General features: G+C 43.5%; 1 protein-coding gene across 1 annotated transcript in view; it reads right to left on the minus strand.

Moving 5' to 3' along the window:
- Positions 1–24757, minus strand: part of LOC124803302 (odorant receptor Or2-like) — a 91620-nt gene extending 66863 nt beyond the window's left edge. Inside the window, exon 1 of the mRNA XM_047264485.1 lies at positions 24713–24757. The gene's annotated coding sequence lies outside the window, so the exon portion shown is untranslated. The remainder of the gene's footprint in view (positions 1–24712) is intronic.
- Between the last annotated feature and the right edge of the window lie 348 nt (positions 24758–25105).

Raw genomic sequence — 25105 nt, forward strand, 5'->3', positions numbered from 1 at the left:
TCTTACCAGGACATTCTAATTGCACCTGCATGTTTGTGCAGTAATCTCGTCAACTGTTATAGAGAGACCTGGGACAGTCCATCTGAGTCTTTTTAAAAGGGTAGGCCGCCACAAACTATAGAACGCCACAGCTATATCAGTCATTATGCCTGTAAAATACTTGTCGAGTGAGGTGTTCACAATATTCACTGCATGATTTATCGCATCCTCGGTAGATTTCCATTTCCCGAAATCGGTTGCAGTGGGCCCAAGCCCACTACCCACTGACTGTCTGTGGCCACTGAGGCGGCGGCACCGAACCCTCTCCTTTACTTTGGCTGCAGAATTTACCAAACAAATCACCATGGAAGATTTCGGTTCTCTTGAGTCTTTGTCTTACCTCTCTCTCTCCTCTTTTTTTTTTTTTTTTTTTTTTTTTTTTTTTTTTTTTTTAGCGTACTGCTATTCGAGATTTTTCAAATTCTCTGCACCCGACCGACGTTCGCTTAATAACACTGTTATATATGGCTTAATTTGGTCCACTAGCAGTTGCTATTCTGCCAGGATTTTATCAGGTTCTGCTACTTTCTTCTTCTTTAACTTCAATATTGCCAGTCTCCTGGACAAATGGGAACACAACACTGTTCTTCAAATTCTGCTCTAGTAATTCAGTAGTGGATACCCTGCAGTGGTTGTATTTTAAATTCTACCTTTAAAAATTCCCAATTCGCCTTGCGTAGGTTGCGTAGTCACTCAGGCTGGATGCAATTTCCTAAGTCATTATCTGTGTTTGAAATTGTAGTCAGACGACCTCGAGGACATAATACGGTATACTGATGAGGAATTCCGCGTAACCAAAATGGTTACACTTATTAGGCAGTATAGCACGCAAAATTGACTGGATGTATAAACCAACCAGAAAAAAATTCCAGGCCTAGGGAAGAAAACAAATACAAGACGATCCGTTCGGCCACTATTATGGAAGCCATTGCTCCACTTATTCAGACGGTTGCCACTAAATCAGAGATTGAGGTAACACAGGCCACGCAAGGAAGCACACTATTCATTAAATCCAATGACAAGAAAGGTGCAAAGGGAATACACACGCATCTGACAGAGCTAATTGATCCGAAGAAAGAAAATAATCTAGAAAATGAAGACAGCGCACAATGTAGTTATAAATGAAAACAGAAATAGAAGAGGACATCAGGAATGTAAAACAAATTTCGTAGCTGAATAAAGAAATGGTATGCGAGCCATTAGGAAGCGTAGGCCGAAACTGATAGTGTTTGACGTCCTCAGAAAGAGAATTGAGTCATTATACGAACAGAACTTGGACGGAACGACATATAGCATTTCTTAGAAGAAACAACAGTCAGTTTCAAAACAGGACCACGAGAGAACTTACAGTAAATTATCTGCTGGAGGGAAATCCAAAAATCAGAGCACATTCGGTTACACCGAAAAGAATATACACTGGATTTCGATCAACCACTGTGAACAACTACGTTGCAGTCACCAAACGCTGTAACTGCCACGAATATGTGCAAATTGCAAAGTACTATAAGGGAAACAAACCTACATGCTCCCACTGTGGATAGCGCGACCATCTAAAAAATAATTGTAAAAATATCAAGGAGCTCCAGTGTACATTACATCAGCGACAAGGAAGAAATCATGCAACCAACGAAATAAAGACTGATCGACGTACCAAATGCTACTATAGCGGCAAATTCAAAGAATGTTCCTGTAGCGGCAAATTCAAAGAACCGAATATGAATTCTAAACCACTGTGTAATCTGCTGGCAGGCATCACAGGAAACGTCAGAGTAAATACAAACGCAGCAAATGTCAGGTCGACTGTAGAAGAAGATGAAACATTATACAGAAATAAAACTGTTAAACCAGAGCCCACTGATCAAATGGATTATAAAATTATCCGTCATCTTCGTAAGAAACGGAAACCTCCGTCGAAAAGAAAGCGAGACGCATAGAGAGCCAAAAATTTCTGGTCTAATGTGAAGGGTAAAACGAAAAGACACAAATCTAAAACGTGCCTGACAACATACACAAAGGCGATAATGAGATGGACAATAAAAAGGTCAACAATAAGAATAACGGAGAGGAGTGGAGTTTCTGGCAGTGGCTAATAGGAAAATAAAGAGCGGACAGCGTGCCTACCTCTAGACAAGGAAGATTCAAAGAATGATTTATTCACAAATTTAAAAAAAAAAAAAATTGGAAGTGCAATGAATGCAAGGTGTGACGCCACGCAGCACATAGCGGAGTGTGACAGCACGCAATAGCTAACAGGAAAATTATGAAAATGCACAGGTCGTAAAACCTATAAATGGCAATGAGAATTACGAAAAGAATACCAGTGAGGACATGAAATGTAAAATGGAATAAGTTTGTGGCCGGACCCGTGGCCTGTTTACGAAATGTGTGAAAACGCAGTGAGATTAGTTAAGGTGGAGGATATGAATGTGTTAACCATAGCAATAAATAAGACACCTGGTTAGGCTCACTCATCAAAAGGCTGTACCATAAATTTTCGTGTCATGGAGGAAGTTCATCATATTCAGCCCGGTGTCAACAACCTGCCTACAAACAGAAAGGAACTGCAGACTTTAATTCACGTCATCTTTAAGAGGAGGACGAAGAAACTTGATACTGAGCATCTGTACAGGCAAATAGTGATGACATAAGGCCGAATTATATGTGATACAGGTTGGACTCGTCTCATAGCTATGTTCTTACTAAGTCCCTGTAGTTTTCATGTACAGTCAAAGAGCAGCCCAGTGGTAATGCAACAGAGACAAATGATTTAAACTGGCCAGATAAATGCGATTCGCAGTGCCATGGTGATGCAAGAACTTGAGAAAGTGTTAGAGGAGCTGCACTTACAAATAAAATGTAAACGGAAGCCATATTACAGAAATGGGGCATTATCCATATGCCAGTTACAGCCGAGATCGCAACATCTGGTCACCATCTGATGGCCACGATTTTGGTGCCAGATAAAGACATGACAGAGACAAAGATACGACAGCTCTGCGACGAACACGCGGTGACAATAGAAATAATGACTACCTTTGGAAAATTTTACATAACTGTCCACCAGCTTAGCTGGGTGGTAACCTGCTCGCCTCCCATGCAAGGGATCCCGGATTCGATTCCCGACTGGGATGGAGGATTTCTCAGCTGGGGGACTGGGTGTTGTGTTGTCCTCATCATCATTTCATCCTCGTCACCGAAGAGCAAGTCACCCAATGTGGCGTCGAATGAAATAAGACTTGCACTTGGCGACCAACCTTTCCCGAGAGGGGTCTCCCGGCCAATGATGCCATACGCTCATTTCATTTCCAGCTTTTTACATAACTTATCTATATTTTCAATACATTAACACATTAAAAATTTACACACATACAAAAAATTTAAAAAAAAACAGCAACAATACTGAGTCGAATGGACGTAATGGACGCAAACACAAAATGAACATTGTTGCATAGCAGAGAAACAGTCTTCATGTCATGAATAAACCACTCAACCCACCTACTTTCCAAAATTGCGCAAGTGCGACGGTAAATATAGATATCACCCTCGGAAATTCGAAAGTCAGTGACCACATTGCCAATTGGAAAGTCTGTGAGGACTTACAACACGTGACCGTAATCTTGTTGCCAACTTGGGACCATGGCTTCTTGGGCCGGCGCCACAGTCGAACCCTACCATCATCTCTTACTAACAAAAATCGGGACTCGTCTGACAAGCCACGATTTTTCTGTCATCTAGGGTTCAACCGATATGATCACGAACCCAGGAGAGGTGCTGTAGGCAATGTCTTGCTGTTAACGAAGGCACTCGCGTCGGTCGTCTGCTGCCATAGCCCATTAACGCCAAATGTCGCCGCACTATCCTAATCATACGCGTCACACGTCCCACGTTGATTCCTATGGTTATTTCACTTAGTGTCACTTGTCCGTTAGCACTGACAACTATAAGCAAACGCCGCTACTTGTGCGTGGTGAGAGGTAATGCCTGAAATTTGGTATTTTTGGCACAGTCTTGACACTGTGGATCTCGGAATACTGAATTCCCTAACGATTCCCGAAATGGAATGTCCCGTGAGTCTAGCTCCAACCACCATTCCGTGTTCAAATTCGTGCTGCCGTAATCACGTGGGAAACATTTTCACATGAATCACTTGAGTACAAATGATTACTCCGCCAATGCTCTGCCTTTTTATACATTTGTGCGCGATAGTGCCACCATCTGAATACGTGCATATCTCTGTCTCATTACCTCCCACCTCAGTGTACTATCAACATAGTTGGTGTGATCATAAGGGAGAAGGCGAGGCGTTCTGCGTGCTGTGACGTGGGTGCAGTATCATTTCATATTAGACGGGACGGTACAAGCCAGACATCGTCTCTGTACTAAGATCTGGTATTTTCTTGGGAACAACTCCTTGAATGCGAATAGAGCAAGAGTTAAAATTGTTTCTGAAATAAATTTGGAAGTTGCAAACCACATCTGCTTGACGTTATCTCAATTTATCTTCCAATGCTTACCTCATGTAATCAGGTATTTAACAGTATAGCCAGGTCTAGGCTCTCTCGGCCACAGGTAAGCTGGTTAGATCACTTGTCAAAAATCCTGTCACCAAATCTCAAACAATACCCAAGTTTGGGACACAACAAGACGTCACTCGGTGCCATGTCCTGAAAATGCGGATTATAGCGGGTGAGGTAAAATTTGATGGCTCAAAGAAGCAACATAGTTGTGTGCAGAATCAGCTAAGACATTGTCATGGAGCACGAGACTTCAGTAGTATGCCCCTGTGATGGTTCGTCTCTTACAAGCATAATACTCTATGTAAGCATCGCACCATGTTCCAACAATCGGCATTGGTCAATCGCAGTCACGCCGAAGTATCAATGCCCCTGAAGCCGGGAAGCGCAAACATATCAATGCCGTTACTCGGTCAGGAAGGCAGCAACCTCGACCTACATGTGTGCGACTGCAAGCGAGCTCAGAAGAGCACAGACGAAACTGCCTTTGTTACCCTCGTAACATTATGTAAGAGTCCCTAGGTAGGACGCAACATTGGCTCACAGGAGTTTGATTAAGCAGTTAAGTTATTGTAGTAACTTCGTTAAGCAAATGTAGCGAAACTGATGCCTGCTGACAATTTGAGAAGAGTAGAAACGATTCGGTCATTATTAACGACATAGTAGGGCGGAGCCTCTCCTAAGCAACATACATACTCCACCCTCACTAGCTTGAATCATTCGACCAGTAGGATCGATGTCGTTTATGTCATTAGCGCTGGATTCTCTGGTTATAGTATCGTGACATCAAGTGTGTGAGACTGTACCAGCGTTGGTCTTAAACTTACTGCTTCACAAGAAGTTCAGTGATTCTAAGTCGCGAATAACGAAGTCTAGCATCCAGTACTGAAGTCAGAACAGTAGTCAGCAATGATGGGTAGTCCAGGGTTGTTTACCAACAGGCTCCGGTCCAGGACAGGAGCTGTCCTTAACTCCAGCGTCGCATGTATGGCAGCCACCCGTGCCGGCTGCCAGGTCCCGCATCAGCACATCACGGCGGTCCTCCTAAGAGGACAACTTGGCCAGTGATACAGAAGAGACTGAGTACTCCCCAATACCAAACACACACGCTGCAGTCCTCGCCATACTGAAGCAGAACTACTGAGGAAGTAAATCGCCGCACTAGGGTATCATCGACTTCCGCTCCCCGCTGATGCAGAGTCCTCATCAGCTGTGATTCTGCTGTTGGATTCAGCGGTTTACATAGACAGCAGCATTCGCAGAAGACACGTCAACGACTTGTGTTCTAAGTAATAAACGGAATGATCTTGAATACTGTATTATTGCGTCTAACGGCGCCACAAAGGTGCTCAGACTAATCCCTGACTAAACAGTTGGAGTCTCCAACCCGGTAATGGGTGACCCCTACAGAATGATTAAGAATATATTTTAAGCCGCCACAGGCTTTATAATACACTCCTGGAAATTGAAATAAGAACACCGTGAATTCATTGTCCCAGGAAGGGGAAACTTTATTGACACATTCCTGGGGTCAGATACATCACATGATCACACTGACAGAACCACAGGCACATAGACACAGGCAACAGAGCATGCACAATGTCGGCACTAGTACAGTGTATATCCACCTTTCGCAGCAATGCAGGCTGCTATTCTCCCATGGAGACGATCGTAGAGATGCTGGATGTAGTCCTGTGGAACGGCTTGCCATGCCATTTCCACCTGGCGCCTCAGTTGGACCAGCGTTCGTGCTGGACGTGCAGACCGCGTGAGACGACGCTTCATCCAGTCCCAAACATGCTCAATGGTGGACAGATCCGGAGATCTTGCTGGCCAGGGTAGTTGACTTACACCTTCTAGAGCACGTTGGGTGGCACGGGATACATGCGGACGTGCATTGTCCTGTTGGAACAGCAAGTTCCCTTGCCGGTCTAGGAATGGTAGAACGATGGGTTCGATGACGGTTTGGATGTACCGTGCACTATTCAGTGTCCCCTCGACGATCACCAGTGGTGTACGGCCAGTGTAGGAGATCGCTCCCCACACCATGATGCCGGGTGTTGGCCCTGTGTGCCTCGGTCGTATGCAGTCCTGATTGTGGCGCTCACCTGCACGGCGCCAAACACGCATACGACCATCACTGGCACCAAGGCAGAAGCGACTCTCATCGCTGAAGACGACACGTCTCCATTCGTCCCTCCATTCACGCCTGTCGCGACACTACTGGAGGCGGGCTGCACGATGTTGGGGCGTGAGCGGAAGACGGCCTAACGGTGTGCGGGACCGTAGCCCAGCTTCATGGAGACGGTTGCGAATGGTCCTCGCCGATACCCCAGGAGCAACATTATCTTGCTGGGAAGTGGCGGTGCGGTCCCCTACGGCACTGCGTAGGATCCTACGGTCTTGGCGTGCATCCGTGCGTCGCTGCGGTCCGGTCCCAGGTCGACGGGCACGTGCACCTTCCGCCGACCACTGGCGACAACATCGATGTACTGTGGAGACCTCACGCCCCACGTGTTGAGCAATTCGGCGGTACGTCCACCCGGCCTCCCGGATGCCCACTATACGCCCTCGCTCAAAGTCCGTCAACTGCACATACGGTTCACGTCCGCACTGTCGCGGCATGCTACCAGTGTTAAAGACTGCGATGGAGCTCCGTATGCCACGGCAAACTGGCTGACACTGACGGTGGCGGTGCACAAATGCTGCGCAGCTAGCGTCATTCGACGGCCAACACCGCGGTTCCTGGTGTGTCCGCTGTGCCGTGCGTGTGATCATTGCTTGTACAGCCCTCTCGCAGTGTCCGGAGCAAGTATGGTGGGTCTGACACACCGGTGTTAATGTGTTCTTTTTTCCATTTCCAGGAGTGTAGATAAACAAATCCTGGGAGCCATCGCTGACTTCAGCTCTAAAAATAGTATGTTATCCACTCTTACCCTTAGGGAAGCTAATAACATATACTATCGTCAATGCACATGCCCCCATGAATGAAACTAACAGAACAGATCCTGTGAGAATAGAAGAATTTTGGAAAGACCTGGAGGAGGTACTACCCAAGATTCCAACGAAGAATGTCATCCTGCTTCTTGGATACTTCAACGCTCAACTCAGGAAATAAATAAATTTGCGAACATACCAAAGAGCTATCCAGCCCACAAGAGGACTAATCCTAATGGCGCACGACTATTGGAAATTCGTAAGAGTTTTTATCTGATAAAAAAGCGACAGCACTTAAACGTGTTCCAAGGAAAGACAAACCGTGTGTATCTTCGAACACTCTACCAAGAGTTCCAAATCGATCATGTAGCAATATCAGGATGTGCAAAAGGGAAATTCAAAATTTCGATGTCTTCAGCGGTGCAAACTTATTATTCAGATCACTTTCTTTACAAAATTAAGATCAAAATTCTACCAAGAGCCCATCAAACTGAAAACACTATCAGTATCTTGAAGTATAATACAGAAAGAAGAACTTGCAAAGATTTTAAAAAAATGGTTCAAATGGCTCTGAGCACTATGGGACTTAACTGCTGAGGTCATCAGTCCCCTAGAACTTAGAACTACTTAAACCTAACTAACCTAAGGGCATCACACACATCCATGCCCGAGGCAGGATTCGAACCTACGACCGTAGCGGTCGCGCGGCTCCAGACTGTACCGCCTAGAACCGCTCGGCCACTGCGGCCGGCGAAAGATTTTAATATTAGCTCGAAGCAGAAGGATTATCAAGGGTGTGAACAGTTAAAAGGTGCAAAGGAAACATTTCACTTGGAGAAGAGAATGAACGGTGCCCGGAAAAAGTAGATAAAGCAACTGAAAAGCGTCGGAAACATGTGTTCATTGGTGTTATCAGAAAATAGCTGAAAGTCTAAAGAACTTCCAGGAAGTAAGGATAAATATTTCAAAACTATCCGAAATCTCAAGAGAAATTATGAGAAGGAACGTTTAATTCAAATAGAAGATGACTTCTGAAAGAACAGTATAGGAGACTGTGTTAGAACGTTCAAGAATAACTTAAGTAGATACGTCAGTTTTAGGAAAGGTGGTATATGGAGAAAACAGTCGGATGTTGGCCAGATACTTTGAAGAGCTCCTGAACCATTAAGTCCAATCTGAAACATTCATCTAAAACGAAAAAGAACCGAATCCCTATTCAGAGCGAATTAGTGTCGAAGAGGTTAGGGACTTCGAAAATACTTTGAAGAACAATAAAGGTACTGTGCACGATCGGTTAATTGCAGAACTCTTGAAGTATGCGAGGGAGAATACGATCATCGGACTGACAAATATTATAAGTGCACTCTGGGAAGAAGAGCAGCTTTCAGAAGGATGCACGTCGTCACTGATACATACTATACACAAAAAAGGAGCTATGTCAGAGGTTGGGAAGTACAGAGCAATGCCATTAATACGATTGGCTCAAAGGTATTCTCAAAAGCATTACTGAACAACCTAGGAGGCTTCAGAAAGGGGAGATGATGTGCAAAATAAATTTTGAATCCGCAACTGCCACTCGAATATCAAAAACAGAGAAGCAAAAATTTCTCGCTCACATTTGTAGTTCAGGAAAGCTTGTGATTCTGTAGATAAATGAACACTGTTTCAAATTTTACAGGAGATGAGTTTGGACAGAAAATCCAGTGAACTGATTACACAGAGATTAAGCAATACAGCGTCCAAGATCAAGTTCAGAGGAAATCTTTTAGTAATCCTCACGATTAAATACGAAGTGAGACAGGGAGACGCCTCTCTCCTTTGATTTTTAGCTGTATGTTTGATAAAGTGATCAGAGAGTGCGGACAAGAAATGAAAGGTGTCCGTGGAATACGACTGGGGTGCAAGAAAAAGAAAAAAGAAATGCGCAAGCCTTGACTTCTACTACTTTGGACAGTGTGTTGAACCAACGTATAGTGTAGTGCTGAATTGTCAGTACTCAATTTCCTGTATATGCGTGTTTCTCAGACGAAGATTGTTTCACCAGAAACGAAATGAGGCTTCCTCTCCATTTAACGGCACCAAGATTCAAAATGGCTCTGAGCACTATGGGACTTAACATCTCAGGTCATCAGTCCGCTAGAACTTAGAACCACGTAAACCTAACTAACGTAAGGACTTCACACAGATCCATGCCCGAGGCAGGATTCGAACCTGCGACCGTAGCGGTCGCGCGGTTCCAGACTGAAGCGCCTAGAACAGTTCGACCACACCGGCCGGCCGCCAAGATTCGCTGATTTGTGACGGAGGTACTGCATGATTTTCTGGATGATATTCCACACGATCTTCACGGAAGGATGTTGTCCTAGTATGTTGAAATTCTGTCTGACGTGGAGCATCTGACTCGTAGACACCTGTGCCAGACGTTTCCTCAGAAGAATGTGGAAAGAGAAGGTTATGTTCGTGGCCAGCTCGTTTAGCTGATGTGACTGCTTTTTTAGGGGTGAGTTGTACGGAAAGTCTGTCAGGTTCGCAGTGGACGTCCTAGCAAACTTTACCGCTGCCGAAGAAATTGTTCCGCAGCTCTGGAGATGTTTCAACGGGTACAAGAGAAGTTTATACTACAGGCATTTGGATAAACTTTAGTGCAAAAAATATTTTGTGGAGGTTGCGAAGACAAATAAAAGTATTAAAGATATATATGTCTGCTTGACTGTTTGGCCTCGTCAGTAGAAAATGCTCCGAAAATTTTAAATTTTATCGTTACGGGCATAATTTTTGAGAATCATTTCTGTATCAAGATTCACCATTTTGAAACGATTCTTTTGCTCTTTTCCGCTGACCCTGAAAGTTATCTTATCGCTGCAGTAATGTGCCCCGTGTAGAGAAACCAACCAAGGGCACGAGAACTAATGAAAGCTGATTCTGCGTGATGCCAGATTCTCTGTGCTGTCATGGATCCATCGTCAACTGACGCTGAGAGCACTCGAGGTATTCCTCTCTTCCACTTTCCGTTAATTTCCATCGTATTCTGTCATGGTAAATTCAATAATTAACATACAAATAATGTTCTCTTTTTATTTAACACATGAAGAGGTGTGCAGAACGGTCAAAACTATTAATAAAATAGAAATGGGTAAGTACGGATCCACCATCTATAATCCATCGTGTCACTTGAAGTCTCGTTGAATTTCATAACGAATCGTGCTTTACAGTGTTTCGCACTCAAATTCGCCAAGAAAGGTGGTGCTGCTGTAAGACGCAACAGTCGCATAATTTTAGGACATCAAACTGTCATTTAGATATGTATTCTTCCACATTCCGAATTCATGCTCTCGCTCTCTCTGTCTCTCTGTCTGTCTCTCTCTCTCCCTCTCTTTCTAATCACCACATAGTTGTTAAAGCCTACTCTAGCCTCCTTGCTTCCTGAGATTCTGAGACAGAAGCTAAAATATGGAGGATGGAATGTAATCATGATTTCCACAGTGTAGGAAAGCCTTTTATTTTTCGTTGCATAATTGGTAGTATTGCCGCTGTACTCGTTGCCTACAGCTAGGACAGGATATGTACGGTTGGTGCAACACAATACCTATCTGCCATATCAATCAGTCGGCCAGGATAAGATAGTAGTTGATGTCTCCAGCACAAAGGTAACTCTTAGGTTAGTTGTGATAACGACCCAGACAGTGTCTGTTATTCCATACATTGGATGTGACACCAGTTCCCTATGGAGATTATCTCTTGAATTATGAAAGGTGCCTTGTGGACTGCATAAGAATATGCATATTTACTACTACAGTTTACTGCTGAGTATGAAAACTTGCCTGCTTACATATCTGCTCATTTCACCCATTTCCCGTTCTATGTTGGAACCAACACTATAATTACCATCGCCACCGCCAACGCTACCAAGAGCACCAACACACTCACTCACACACGCACAATTCCCCCCTCCCACCCCCCTCCACACACACACATACACACGCTACAACCGTCGCCTCCATCATACCCCTTGCAATTTTCCATCACCATCATATTTTCACGAATTAGAATTCATAGTCACGCATTGGAGACTGGAACACATCCAGCAAATAACTGAGGGCATAACTGAGGGCGTAGTTTCCAATTGCTACTCTGAAATAAAAAGATCAGCACAAGAGTGGAAATCGTGGCTGGTTGAATCATGCCCAGAAAAAAACAAAAAAAAAGTAATGGAAAATAGCAGAGATGAGAACAATGAGGAACTTAAAAACAGAATTGTGGATAACAAAGTAAATGAGGTTCAAAAATTCTGCTACCTAGGCGGCAAAATAACCCATGATGGACGGAGCAAGGAGGACGTAAAAAGCAAAGAGAGCATTCCTGGCCAAGAGAAGCCTGCTAGCATAAATTTCAGCAAGAAAATTCTAAGAATGTACGTTTGGAGCATAGAATTATATGTTAGTGAAATATAGACTGAGGGAAAACGGAACAGAAGAGAATCGAAGCCTCTGACGTGGGGTGCTATACAAGAATGGTGAAAAGTAGGTGGACTGAGAAGGTAAGGAATGAGAAGGTTTTCCGCAGGATCGCCGAGGAAAGGAGTATGTAGTAAACACCCGACTATTCGCTGGGCTGGGTCAGAAAACACTTGTTGTAGCCCGAAGGCTCGGACTAGTGACAAGCTGAGGCCAGCTTCATAGCGTGTATCGTCACCGGATCACCGAGGAAGGGTTCTAACAACATTCGTTATCAGAATTTTGGTGTTCCACTGATAGTGACTGGTGTCCTGTGAGGCTAACCATGGCTAAATTAGTGTTGCCAAGCTTCATAGGCTATGCAATGTTACGACAGCGCGGTATGGCTGTATTTGTGTTTCTAATGTTATCAGTAAAACTGCAAACAATTGCCACTAGATTTGTTTTGTTATGTTAGCGATCTTGGTCACTATGATCTGTTGTATGTTTTACGAAGGTTAATAGCTTTTATTTAATTTGATGAGCACACAAATTCAGAGCATTGATCTTTTGGGGGTTAAAATAAGGTTGTCTAATTTCATAACCTGGTTTATTCCCATATTTTAATGAGACAGTCTTCTGAATACTGTAGTACAGACAATTTACTGCGGGATGTTCTCAGATTCGTCAAGTAGAGTACGCGTCAGTCTTGCAGACAGAAGTCAGCTGCAAATTGTTTAGTCCAGTTATATTAACTTTCTGGTATCATTTTGACGTTTGATTCATCACTCTCCTGATATTGGTTATACGACATTCACAGTATACACTGTGTCGATTATGAAGGGTGTAACATAAAGGCACTCCCCAACTTTCCTGGACACTACTCTCACACAGAGAATAATTAAAAAAGATTGTGTCGTCCCTTGTTTTAGTGCAGATTACGGATGAGACGTCTTTTCAACTTGATCAGACTGTACACTTTCAAAATTAACACGTCAGTCCTCAAGCTACTGTCAAAGCTTGTCATCAACGATGATTTTCTGTCAGTTTGTGGCCTGGAATTGTTGATGTCTGAAGCAGCACCTCGTATTCTTCAGTCAAGGCTTAACAGACCAATGATTTTTTAGAGAATACCCTATCTGATCACCTAGAAGATGTGACTTTACCAATACAACGAAACGTCTTTCCCCTATCATTTCTATGTTAAAGACCGACAACTTTTTTATTACAGGTACTGTGGCAGATGGATGGGAAGAGGTGAATCATTTCCTTGGCATCCACGTTCTACAGGTCTAAGATCTTTGGATTTTTATTTGTATGGCAATGGAAGACTCCTGTGTGTCGAACCCCGATATAATATGTAGATAGTTTTGCTGCCAGTATTGTGGAGGGCTGTGAAATAATACACGATACCCCTGTAATACGTCAGCGCATAAAGGATTCAGTTTGACGGTGGAATGGTGCATGTATCAACACTAACGAAGTGCATTTTGAATATTTAGTGTAAGGAGATGAATTTTGTTGTGTCCAGATAGTTCTGTTCTCAGAGTAGAGAGTAAGAAGAGCACGTTCCGTAGACACTTCTTCCTCATGACTTTGCTGCTACAGACATGATAATTAGATCCACATTCCACATCAAAGGTATAGTGGATACCTTAACTATGATCTTGCGCTTCGTTGTGCGAACAGGGAACGCGAAGAACGGAAAAGCCCATAATCCGACAACATTTCTTAAGGAATCCTGAATCATGCAGTTCCTCAGGTACTGTCTTCTTTAACATCGATTACTAGTAATCACACATACTAGAGTGTATTCCGGCGATCTGGAAAACATCAAGAGCAGTAATTATTAAAAAGGGTGACGACCAATACGTTTCAGACTATAAGAGTTACCGACCAATATACCGCCCATCAACACACTGGCCGAAGTCCAACAGAGGCCCCTGTGTGACCTTCACATGACAAACAGCTTCATTTGGTGCACCAGACTTACTTTGGCTTAAAAAAAGTACAAGCCGATAAACGAGACAATAAATAGGGCTACAACTTCGGTGGAGAGCACTTCTAGTAAATACCCAGTAGCTGTAATGGGGTATATCGCAGGCTCTATTTTCACAAGACAGCATTATTTACATCTTTATCAAATGACTGCACAAAAATAGATGTCATAGTATCAATTTCTAATGGTAATTGAAAATTACTTTCATTTCCTTCTAACTCGCCAGGTTTATTGACAAAATAGGATCTAGTATTTTATGGATTTTTGTAATTGGAGCACAAGTATTAAAATAAAATTTAAGTCGTAATACTACTACTTATCACCCTATTTTTTCGGCATGCACTACAAACAGTTAACTTAGAAAAATTATAGGTGCTCTGTTAAACTTAACGTACAGACACTCTTTTTTTGTTTTCCTCATTGATTCACCTTCACTGCCCCCCCCCCCCTCACCCCCTCCTCAGACTCCCTTTGGGCCATTAATATTCCGTTCCATCTTCCCTGGCACCTCTTGTCCATGCCCTTCAAGTCCTGTTGGAAGTGCTCTTCTCTATAATTCCCAGATTTCAAGGGAAGTAGTTAACATGTGCATGCAGAAAGTGAACTATTACACTCACGCTAAAATGCTACTTCCTCAAATTGTCCAACATGGTTTTTGCAATGTTCTTATACTTTCGATGGTTTTTATTCCTTAGAAAGAATTCAGTAATAGATCTGGAATCAATAGATGAAACTTTTAATCTTAAAATTTTTATATTCTCAATTTCCATCATCAATAATTTTTCTTCTAAACTAAAGATAAGTTAGTTGAAAGTTACTTAAGGCAGAATCCATCTTTTGGAAGAACCGTTACAAACTGCTTCAGCAGGCCCAGTTTGACGTGTAGTGATGCCAAAAGTATTTTCTGTTGTCTACTAGAGATTCCTGCAAGATAATTTTAGCCACAGAAACAAAATTCTTTGATTGGGCCATTTCTTAACGCCCCAATATTTTGCTTTGTCCAGTTGCCGCACTCACGAAAAAAAAAGGAAATTTTCGTGTACCCTTGCAGTCTTAACATAATCTCTATTTCTAAATACAGAATAAACTACACTGAAGCGCCAAAGAAACTGGTACTGGCACGTGTATTTAAACACAGATATATAAACAGGCAGAATACAGCGCTTCAGTCGGCAGCTCCTATATAAGACAATAAGTGTCAGGCGCAGTTATTATCTCGGTTACTGCTGCTGCAATGGCAGGTTATCAGGATGTAAGTAAGTTTTTTACGTGGTGTTATAGTCGGCGACGAGCGACTGGACACAGCATCTCCAAGACAGCGATAAAGTGGGATTTTCCTCTACGACCATTACACGGGTGTATCGTGAATATCAGGAATCCGGTAAAACATCAGATCTCCGACATAACTGCGCCCGGAAAAAGATCCTACAAGAACGGGACCAACGACACCTGAAGAGAACCGATACACGTGACAGAAGAGCAACCCTTCCGCACACTGCTGCACATTTCATTGTTGAGGCATCAACAGGTGTCAGCGTGGGAACCATTCAACGGAACATCATCGATATGGGCTTTCGGAGCCGAAGGCCCACTCGTGTACCCTTGATGACTTCACGACACGAAGCTTTACGCCTCGCCTGAGCCCATCAACACCAATGTCGGACTCTTAATGACTGGAAAAATGTTGCCTGGTCGACGAATATCGTTTGAAATTGTATCGAGCGGATGGACATGTACGGATATGGAGACAACCTCTTGAATCCATCGACCCAGTATGTCATTAGGGACTGTTTAAGCAGGTAGAGGCTCTAGAATGGCCTGGGGCGTGTGCAGTTGGAGTGATGTGGAACCCCAGATACAACGACACTGACAGGTGAACCGTACGTAAGAATCCTGTTTGATCACCTGCATCCATTCTTGTCCGTTGTTAATTCCGACGGACTGGAGCAATTCCAGCGGGACAATGCGACTCCCCAAACGTCCAGAATTGCTACATAGTGGATACAGTAACACTCTTCTGAGTTTAAACACTTCCGTTGGCCACCAAACATGTACATTGTTGAGCATATCTGGGATACCTTGCAATGTGCCGTTCAGAAGTGATCTCCAATCCCTCGTACTCTTTACGAATTTATGGGCAGCTATAAAGGATTTGTGGTATCAGTTTCCTCCATCATTATTTCAGACATTGGTAGAGTCCATGCCATGTCATGCTGCGGTACTTCTGTGAGATTGCGGGGCCCTACAGGATATTAGGCAAGTGTTCCAGTTTCTTGGGCTCTTCAGTGTATATTCCATTATTAAAAACCGAATGTGATAGAAGAAAACTAAGAACATTTTTCAAATCAGCATAAAAAGTTAGTAAGAAAACACTTTTACATTCAGTCATCTGATATCATACAGCCTGGTGAAATCTCTGGTAGTCTGCGATGTCTTCCTGGGTAACAGAGCTCCAAACCTCTAAATGCCTGTGCTCTTTAGGACGGACTGTTGAGTAGCGGGCTGGATGAGTAGGGTGATGCACACAAATAAAAAAATCGTTTTCCATTACCCAGGTTCCCAGAACTGCTGAAGATAGATGTCGACTGTGAATATTGCGTCACAGGCTCAGTCCCCTTGACTTTTCAGAGATGTCACTAAACCCGCCCAAAGATGTAAATAACCATGCATGAGCAGCGCCTATTAGACGGATGAGGTCCAACAGCCGATTAGGTCCATGCATTCCACCAGGGAAGAGGTACACAGCTTCTGTTGTCTGTAGTTCAACCAAGCGTAGACGGTCAATACAGCGGTTCGATCGCGTCCGCATTGTTGCTTTGTGCCAGGAAGGGCTCTCAACAAGGGAAGTGGCCAGGCGTCCCGGAGTGGACCAAAGCGATATTGTTGGGACATGGAGGAGATACAGAGAGACAGGAACTGTCGATGACTTACCTCGTTCAGGCCGCCCAAGGGCTTCTACTGCAGTGGATGGCCGCTACCTACGGATTATGGCTCGGAGGTGTCCTGACAGCAACGCCACCATGTTGAATAATGCTTTTCGTGCCACAGGACGTCGTGTTACGACTCAAATTGTGTGCAATAGGCTGCATGGTGCACATCACTCCCGACGTCCATGGCGATGTCCATCTTTGCAACCACAATACCGTGCAGCGCGATAGAGATGGGTCCAACAACGTGCCGAATGAACCGCTTAGGATTGACATCACGTTCTCTTCACTAATTAGTGTCGCATGTGCTTTCAACCAGACAATCGTCGGAGACATGTTTGGAGGCAATCTGGTCAGGCTGAACGCCTTAGACACACTGTCCAGCGAGTGCAGCAAGGTGGAAGTTCTCTGCTGTTTTGGGGTGGCATTATGTGGGGCCCGATAGCTGAATGGTCAGCGTGAGGGACTGCCGTCCTCAGGGGTCCGGATTCGATTCCCGAATGGATCGGGGATTTTCTCCGCTCAGGGACAGGATGTTGTGTTGTGTTCATCATCATTTCATCCCCATCGAGCGTGCAGGTCGCCCAATGTGGCGTCGAATGTAATATGACCTGCACCAAGACGGCCGGACCTGGCCCGTAAGGGGCCTCCCGGTCAATGACGCCAAACTGTCATCATATGTGGGGCCGACGTACGCCGCTGGTGTTCATGGAAGGCGCCGTAACGGCTGTACGAAACGAGAATGCCATCCTTCGACCAATAGTGCAACTTTCTCGGCAGCATATTGGCGAGGCATTGGTCTTAATGGACGACAATTCTCGCCCCCATTGTGCACATCTTGTGAATGACTTCCTTCACGATAACGACATCGCTCGACTAGAGCGGCCATCATGTTCTTCAGACTTGAACCCTATCGAACGTGCCTGGGAAGAAGTGTTGTTTCTGGAAGACGTGACCCACCAACCACTCTGATGGATCTACGCCGAATCGCCGTTGAGGAGTGGGACAATCTGGACCAACAGTGCCTTGATAAACTTGTGGATAGTATGCCACGACGAATAGAGGCATGCATCAATGCAAGAGAACGTGCTACTGGGTATCAGAGGTACCGGTGTGTACAGCAATCTGGGTCATCACTTCTGAAGGTCTCGCTGTATTGTGGTACAACTTGCAATGTGTGGTTTTCATAAGCAATAAAAAAGGGCGGAAATAAGGTTTATGTTGATCTCTATTCCAATTTTCTGTACAGGTTCCGGAACTCTCGGCACCGAGGTGATGCAAAACATTTTTTGATGTTTGTATATGACATCGTCACGTACGCGGGTATGCGGACGCGGTTCTGTTACCTGTCACAGGAGACGCGAGGTCATAGTTGGCTCAAAAACAAGTGTTATGTCACTGATGGGGGATTAAGAATAAACTCACAATAGCTGATCAAAAGACTATCTCCATCTGGAGAGCCACTCTCAAATTATAATGGAGCTCCATTCACTGAAGTAAAGAGAGTAGATGTTTAGGGTTGTAAACGACGAAAAAAGAAATTTCTCATCTCATGTCAGTCAAGTCACAGAAAAAGCTTTCAAAACTTTGTACATGCTCCTTCGAATTGGATATGTGAGTTAAATAGCATTTGGCAGCTGCGATATGCACGATATTGCTATCTATTTTGCCGTTGTTGGATTCGCAGCAAGCGTGTAGGCTGCGTTATTAAGGCGCGAAGGAAACTAAGCCGTATGCAGCGAAAAGTGCATCTGATATTTAAGGGATTGTTTGATATACCACTGGAAAGCTGTTAAATTTCTTGGACTATATCCTACCGACATTATAGTTAGCTATCGAGCAGCGTGCTATTGGATGTTGAGAAGGTTGAGGGAGACCACTAGGGAAAATATCACGAATGAATTGCAGCTTACATCCTGAAGAAACAATCCGTAGCAATAAGGACCCTGGCAGTTGCTTTTATCAAATGGTCCCCGACGTTCTTGGAAGTAAGAAACTGCATAATTAGTGTTGCAGTATTGTGTGACACAACGGCCACCAAAGTACGTTAGTACTGTTCGTGTTTAATGTTGTTACCAGGCCTGGCGGGGTATATGAGGGGCATGAGCAGCTTCGGGTATTGAGTAATCATTATGGGGGACACAGAGATGCCACCTTCCCGTGTGATACAGAGTTATCAGCATTCCAAAGAGTTCCAAAGAGGTCTTGATGTAGGTCTCCATTTGGCGTGCTTGTCTAGACGTGTAATATGTGGATTTGTGGGGAATTCGGTTGTGACAATGGCCCGGTGTTGGACTGCATGGGAAATAAGGGCAGGAATAGTCACCGTAAAGGTCGGCCAGGACAGACCATCGTAGTAGTGGATGGGCATTTTGTGCACCATGCACATCGTAACTCCTTCACATCTGTGTACCGTCCTAAAATAAGCGAAGCGATGGTCTCCCTTAAACATTTCATGGCATCGCGCTCCACTGACCGGAGACTAGCCGCAGCTGGACTAGGGAATTACCGTCGTATGTATGGGCTGCCGTTAACATCAAAACACAAACGGCTGCGTTTGGAATGGTGCCTTGATCGGGAAGTATCGACCGGGAAGCATGGACCTCGGGAAGCATGAATATCGTCGCATTGTGTTCAGGAAAGAATCGCGGTTTTATTCTATCTCGGATGATCGTCGTCGGCAAGCGTGGTGGCGATCTTGGCAGAGGTTCTGCCAGTGGATTAGAGACGAAGAGTGTTGTTACTCTTGACGTCATGGTATGGGGAGTCATCGGATATCACTTCTAGTCACGGCTAACAGTGTTTGAGGGAACAGTAAAGATACAACGGTATCGTGCGTACTTATGTACCGGGTGATCAAAAAGTCAGTATAAATATGAAAACTTAATAAACCACGGAATAATGTAGATACAGAGGTAAAAATTGACACACATGCTTAGAATGGCATGGGGTTTTATTAGAACAAAAAAAAAAACACCCCATATTGCTAGACGCGTGAAATATCTGTTGCGCGCGTCGTTTGGTGACGATCGTGTGCTCAGCCGCCACTTTCGTCATGCTTTGCCTCCCAGGTCACCAGACCTCAGTCCGTGCGATTATTGGCTTTGGGGTTACCTGAAGTCGCAAGTGTATCGTGATCGACCGACATCTCTAGGGATGCTGAAAGACAACATCCGACGCCAATGGCTCACCATAACTCCGGGCATGCTTTACAGTGCTGTTCACAACTTTATTCCTCGACTACAGCTATTGTTGAGGAATGATGGTGGATATATTCAGCATTTCCTGTAAAGAACATCATCTTCGCTTTGTCTTACTTGTTATGCTAATCGTTGCTATTCTGATCAGATGAAGCGCCATCTCTAGGACATTTTTTGAACTTTTGTATTTTTTTGGTTCTAATAAAACTCCATGTCATTCCAAGAATGTGTGTCAATTTGTACCTCTCTATCTACCAGCTCGGACATCAGTTCTGTCCTAGTGCCATTGGTTCAAAATCGTTCAAATGGCTGAACCTGCGACCGTAGCTGCGGCGTGGTTCCGGACTGAAGCGCCTAGAAGAGCTCGACCACAGCGCCATTATTCAGTATTTCAAGGACGACTTACAATCGTCTTGTCTCAGGTGTGGATGTAACAGTTTTGTGACACCTTTCCCGACCGAATCAGTGCTGATAAGTGGTCGCATACTGCCAAGTGCTTTATAAATCAGATTCGATTATGTAATCACTAAAATTACATCACGCTCCCTTACTAATTTAAGAACTTTTATTTTGTTTCCTCCTCCGCTTCTGGGTACTTAATTTTTTTGTCAGGCATTGTACATTGAACACACATGTTGAATAATTTCTTTTCTTTTGCATCTCGTATTTCTTTTTAAATTGGGAAAGATAATTATTGTTGCTGTAAATAGATTTATGTTGATACATATAACTAAATACCCGGCAACCCATATCAGACGCGAGGACTGGACCTCCAACGAGTTCCGCAAAGCAATTAGAATTGCTAATGCATAGAGTGGGTGCTGTGACTCGAGTTTTACTGAGACTGGCAGGCATCCAATGTGTAATACAGTTAGAATCATAATTAATTCTGAAAACTGGTGAAGATATATTCTAGAGGTTCTCCACACTCCGCCGGACACCACCAGAAGATAGCTGGACGGTTGCCAACCGAAATATTGAGGCAAGAAGTCAACATGATCGGACTGCAATCCCGAAACCTCATAGAATATTTCGTACGCTGGGAAAACTTCAAGAATCACATGGTGAAGGCATGTTTATATTATATTGGAGGTATAACTGTAAGATTTCATGTTTATTTCAATTACAAACTTTTTTCCCTTATTATAATTAGTGTGATACGAAGCTGAAAAACCGGCACTGGTGTTTCTAAGTCCTGTTGCAGGCAACCAAGGAACAGGAGTCTAAATTGACGGCCTCAGTAAAAGAACCAAAAATGTTCACAAATAAGCACTAACTCTATAGAGTGAATATATGGCAGAGGGAGTGGGAGAACAGTGATTAAGAGCGTCGTGTGTCTCCTTTCTCCGTGACGGATCGCCTGAAGACGTAAGATGTCGACCTTAGCCAAAACTCGGTTCTCTTTTTGACCAGCCACAGTCCTCTATGTGAACCTACACTCGTGAACTTAAGTCAAAGAGTTGAAAGTACCTGCGGGCATTTGGCTCCCATAGACATATTACAGCTTGCACTGTGAACGTTTTACACTTGAGATGAAAGAGCTACCACCGTCAGGGGACAGTGGAGAGTCAGTCAGGAGCCTTGACGAATAGGGCGCACTAAGCAGAACCGCTGCGTCATCTTAACAAACGCAACACTTACAGACAGACATGACCATGCGTCGCACAAAGGACACATTCGGAGGACATGGTGGCACGTGGAATCGGCGGAATACTGACACCGATACAAACGAGGGGATGTACACCGAGGCCCAAGAGAAAGACAGGCCGCGGCGCTTACGTCACGAAGGTAGTCCTGAACTCGCTCGCTCGCTGAGCTCAGCAGACAAAATGCGTTTCTAAACCTGTTAACTCGCGGCTGGGCGTGTATGTACTAACGAGAATTGCATCTTCCACTGGAATCTGCTATTTGAAGTCTTACTGATTAACACTACTACAGAAAAATTTAATTTAAGATCAATACTCGATATAAATGGTATAACGGCTTGTTTATAGCATTTAGTCTCTTCTGCTTAACAGTACTCATTATATGGTGGAAGTGGTGCCTTATACAACTGATAATCATATTAGTATGATTTTATTTTATTGTACGCCAGTACAGCCGTAACAAATTATAAGCTGGCCCATGGACTTCCCATCATTATAGGACTAATAACAGTAAGATTCCATAATAGCGGATTCCAGAAGAAGATTCAGTTTTCGTTTGTACGGACACGCCTAATTACGAGTTAACAGGTGTTGAGACGTAGTGAGTCTGCTGATATGAGCGAGCGAGCGAGCGCGCTGGACAACCTTCGTGACGTACGCGCCACCGCCTGTCTTTCTCGTAGGTCTCGATGTACACACACACACACACACACACACACACACACACACACACACACACACAGACAGGGATGCTGACAGTTAGTAGTAGCGGCAGACGCTGATACAATAGGGCATAGAGCACAAGTATAAGGTAGGTACAATACAGGCTGTATGGACTTAGTGTAACAACAGCCAGACGCGATGGGTATGAGATCAGTACGACCACCGTAACTACTCTGAAAGCTGGTCTTAACCATGATACAACATTGAAAATAAAAAAGAGGTTATATGTATATCACATGTCCAGTCGACGTATTATATTCATATAATGCGTGTTAGGAATTAGTTTGACTGTAATGTTTCGTTCTATTGTATATGTAAGAACTTAAAACTATTTAGATGATCAGGACCTGAGTATGGAAACCTGTTTGAGGACAGAGAGCTATCAACCGCATTATCTGCTCAACCCAGTAAGCCCCTCCTAAGTTGCAGGACTGACCGGATCACAAGTAGGTAAGACAGAGAGACCATTTCCAATAGAACTACATTTACTAAAGTATGCCACAATAGAGCTTCCTATGTTCTTCCTTTGTTGAATCACCGGAGCTGGGTACACACACTCTCATGAGAAAAACTAGAGAAGTTGAACTATGAGAAATATTATAGACTTCCTAAGAATCAACTTTATTGACGTCGATTATTCGTACATGATCGAATTAGAAATATTTATGCTGTCGTAGGTTTTATCTGGGAAATATTTGTTCAATGATTTACGTCCATGCACAGGCAGCAGCTGATCACCGATATCCTACCAAGCCATTTTACAAAGTAAGTAACATCACGTAAAGTTACGCGAATTTTTTCCGACACATGAAACCCAAGCTGACTGTGGAGTAGTTCGATTGGTGGTCTCCACAATCAGTTTAGCTTTCGTATGCCTCGCAAAACGGGGAAAAGTTTTCGCATAACTATAAGTGATATTACCTACGTGATAAGATGGTAAAGCAGGATGCCGGTGATTAGCGGCTGTCCATGCACTGACGTATTTAAATTGAATCGTTGTATATGTTATTGGTTTCCCAGGTACGTATATCTGACAATGGTATCTATATTCCGAAATCGATTATATGCGGTGCATAAATAATCGATATAAATTATATGCAGCCTTATAAAGTCTGTAATATTTCACGTACCTAGTAAACTGCAGCTGCGTGCCCCAGAGAAGTCGTCGTCAGCAATGCTGGACACAGTAAGAGCCAAACAAAAATTCGTTTACAGCATTATAATTTCTGACTACTAGATGAAAAATGTCGAAAGACTGTGTCTCCCTTATTCGCGGGAAAATAATTTCTTACTCTTCCTGATATCCAATATGATTCTATGCTTATCCTTCTGACTGGAGGTTTGAGGGACTTCGGTTGTTCACTTAAGTAATACAATGGAACACCTACAACCGTCCTTACGATGTTATTTACTATACCAGTTTCGGTGCTTCAGTTCATAACTGATGTGAGGAGGTTAACTCCAATGGTATTCCCGATTCCATCAGTGGGCAGTTGGTAGTTGAAGGTTGGAGCCACAACATCGTTGTTACAGGTAGTATGCGAAAACCAGTTCATAGATGTTGGTTACTGATGGAATGGGGTGTAATATTGGAGTTAACCCTCTCACCGTCGGTTAAGACTTGAAGGTGGTGTACTGAAGCACCGAAACAGTAGCCACATAATAAATAATATCGTAAGGACGGTTGAAGGTGTTCCATTTTATTAAATACAATATTTTAGTGCTATCACGTACATTGATGTTATCAAACTAAGCAAAATTTGAATTAATTAAAATGCTGCTGTAGAACACCGATGGGAGACGTCAGTATTGTGGTGAAGGTGAAACAAAATAATTTTTTTTTTAAATTCAACGTTTTTTACTCTAATGAACATCACAAAGCTATTAACGTGCAGTAACATCAGCTTTGACTTCCGTACTCAAAAATAAAAGCGGTTGGAAGTGAAATTACGCTTTGAGGCTTTTAAATTTACAAGTACTCCATTTTCAACTCGTTAACAAAATATGAGGTAATAGTTTATTATGCAGCTCATCAGCAGGTTATGAAGAAAAGAAAAACATCTATGAAATATAGCAACATCAGCTAATAACTAAGTGTGCGAGTTGTAATAGTTCGAATGTTTTCATTATTCAAAAAATGTTTGAAGAGTGATAGTGACAAAATTTTTCAGACATAATTCATGCACGTGCACATCGGTTTCATGCACATTTTTTTTGTTTTACTACTCTATGCTTGTCATAGCATCTTACATACTGAAACTTGCATCTATTCTGAAAAGACAAGATAATCTTACCGCGCCTATTTCTCTGGAGCGCGCAGTGAGCGCCGAGGATGTAGCTGGAGCTGCAACTGCCTCACAGAGCCCTCTCCCGCCACAGAAAGCTATTTAACATCTCAGGTGCGTGCCGCTGTCCGCTTTCTTTCCGTGATTTAAGCATGTTTTAATCACCATGGGTCCACAAACTCTGTTACCCGACAATTATTTTCATGTTACGAGCGGCGAATTTTATGACGACTTCGGAAAAACTGATAGTCACTTCTTGTCGCCTCTGCATACCAAATGAAACCTCGTCGTAGTACCTGCCCCGTAATTAACATCTCTATAAATATGTTAATATTCTAACTGTCATTCTTTTGTCCTTTGGTCAGTGAAGATAAGCGGAGTAAATCATTTATTTGCATCCTT

This window comes from Schistocerca piceifrons, chromosome 6 (genome assembly GCF_021461385.2).
Source record: "Schistocerca piceifrons isolate TAMUIC-IGC-003096 chromosome 6, iqSchPice1.1, whole genome shotgun sequence".
Taxonomy (NCBI): Eukaryota; Metazoa; Arthropoda; class Insecta; order Orthoptera; family Acrididae; genus Schistocerca; species Schistocerca piceifrons.